The sequence below is a fragment of the Octopus bimaculoides genome, chromosome 4 (genome assembly GCF_001194135.2).
Source record: "Octopus bimaculoides isolate UCB-OBI-ISO-001 chromosome 4, ASM119413v2, whole genome shotgun sequence".
NCBI classification, from domain to species: domain Eukaryota; kingdom Metazoa; phylum Mollusca; class Cephalopoda; order Octopoda; family Octopodidae; genus Octopus; species Octopus bimaculoides.
In genome coordinates, this window is record NC_068984.1 from 6,759,294 (window position 1) to 6,761,539 (window position 2,246).

Sequence of the window (2,246 nt, forward strand, 5' to 3'; positions counted from 1 at the left end):
TATATATGCACATATATACATACATACATGCAGAGAGAGAAAGAAAAAATAACAAACATTCATAAACACACACGAAAACTGGCTCTCCGTCGGTTACGACGACGAGGGCTCCAATTGATCCGATCAACGGAAGAGCCTGCTCGTGAAATTAACGTGCGAGTGGCTGAGCACTCCACAGTCACACGTACCCTTAATGTAGGCCTCAGTGAGATTCAGCGTGTCATATAATGTGACAAGGTTGGTCCGTTCGAATCACAGGTACAACACATTTATTTATTTATTTTTGCCAGCTGAGTGAACTGGAGCAACGTGAAATTAAAGTGTCTTACACAAGGAGATTACGAGCCGCCGAGAATCGAACTCAGAAACCTACGATCGAGAGCCCAATACTCTAACCATTGAGCCACGCGCCTTTACTCATATACATACATACATACATACATACGTACATACATACGTACATACGTACATACATACATACGTACATACATACATACATGCAGCATACATGCGTATACATACGTAAGTGTGTGTACATGTAATGTTTAACTTTTTAAGATCTCCATTCCATCGTCGTTGTGGTAGCAATTGTTTTTTACGGACATTTGTGCTAGTGTTTTTGTATTACGATACCTGCCAGCATTCCACAATAAAATACAAATATATACATGAATATAACACATAGAATTATATAACATATATAATATATATACACATATATACACACACACATTTATATAAATACATACCTCTTTTTAACTGTCTTGTTTATGTTAAAGTAATCTTTTTTTTTTTTTGTTGAATGAAATTGTCCAGCGAGTTTCTTGGGTGTATATATAAGTTTATCTTCTTTTATATATCCACATTGTATCTGATGTCAAATATATATACATACATACATAGTAATATACATGCCGGTTTGAAATTTTTCAGTTTAAAACAGAGAATTATTCCTTCCTCGAAGCAAACAGCAAGTATATAAATATATACACATATATATACATATATATTTACTTATATAGGTATAGAAATGTATATATATTAAGTTTTGCTCGTGTGTTGGTCTTGGTTTATGAAGTAGAGTAGAAATTCGTTAAATATAAAGAAGGAAAAATGGTAAAAAAAAACCCCGAAAAAGCGAATGAAGAATTTGTTGTGAGTTGGCGTGTTGGTGGTTTTGGGACAGTTGTCAGGTCTTGTAATAATTATTACCATTCAATATTGACGGATGGTGGTAGAACTGGATGGAAGGAAGGGAACAGCATTTGTATGATCCGGGGCCCTCTGTAACTGTGCACCGGTTGAAGATAGCGAAGAAAGTGAAAATACGTCAACTGACTGCCTGATTGCCTGCATGGTTGGCTGGCTGGCTGGCAGGCCGGCTAGCTGGCTGGTGGGTGGCTCTGCTAGTTGGTTGGCGAGTCGGCTGGTTCTGTAGCTGGCTGGCTGGCTGGCTGGTTGGTTGGTTGATTGACCACCGCAAGGAGAGAGAGGGGGAGATGTGTGTATATATGTATATATACGTGTATTGTATGCGTGTATGTGTATGTGTGTAACTGTAAATATGTCTGTTACTCTGTCTTGTGTGTTTGCATGTATGTGGTTCAGTGTGTGTGTGTACTCATGCGTGTGTGTACGTCAGTTTTTGCGTGGTTTCAGTTTGGTTCTCTATGTGTGTGACTGTGCATGCGTACATGTGTCTATATGTGTCTGTATTTATATGTGAGTATGTGTGTGTATGTATGTGTTTCGCCACATTTATGTGTGTATATGTTTGAGTATCGATGAGCTTGTTTAATGCATGTGTGTACGTGCGTGTGTGCTGTGTTTGTGTCTGTATGTGAGTTTCTGCAAATGTCTGTGTGTGTGTGTTGTGTATGGTAGTCTATTGAAATAGGAGGCGGAAGAGTAGGGGAAGGAGAAGACTAGAGAGAGAGAGGGAAAGGGAGAGAAAGAGAAAGAAAGTAAAAGAGAAGTGGAAGGAGAAAAGTTGAGTAGGAGAAGAGTGAGAGTGGGAGAGAAAATCAGACTGAAGTGGGGAAAGAGAGAGGAAGGGGGAAGAGTTGGAGATAGAAAGAGAAAGAGAGAGAGAGAGAGAGAGAGATGAAGAGAAATCAGAAAGGTTACCGCGGATGAGGGGGGTGGAGAAGAAAAAGACTCAGAGAAAAATAGAGAGAGAGGAAGGGAGGAAATCAAAGTTAAAAAGAGATGCAGAAAGATAACAAGAGAGAGAGGGGGGAAGGGGA

General features: G+C 39.3%; 1 protein-coding gene across 1 annotated transcript in view; it reads right to left on the minus strand.

Moving 5' to 3' along the window:
* LOC106868713 (uncharacterized) overlaps positions 1-1,837 on the minus strand; it is a 105,764-nt gene extending 103,927 nt beyond the window's left edge. The window contains exon 1 of the mRNA XM_014914100.2: positions 750-1,837. The gene's annotated coding sequence lies outside the window, so the exon portion shown is untranslated. The remainder of the gene's footprint in view (positions 1-749) is intronic.
* Between the last annotated feature and the right edge of the window lie 409 nt (positions 1,838-2,246).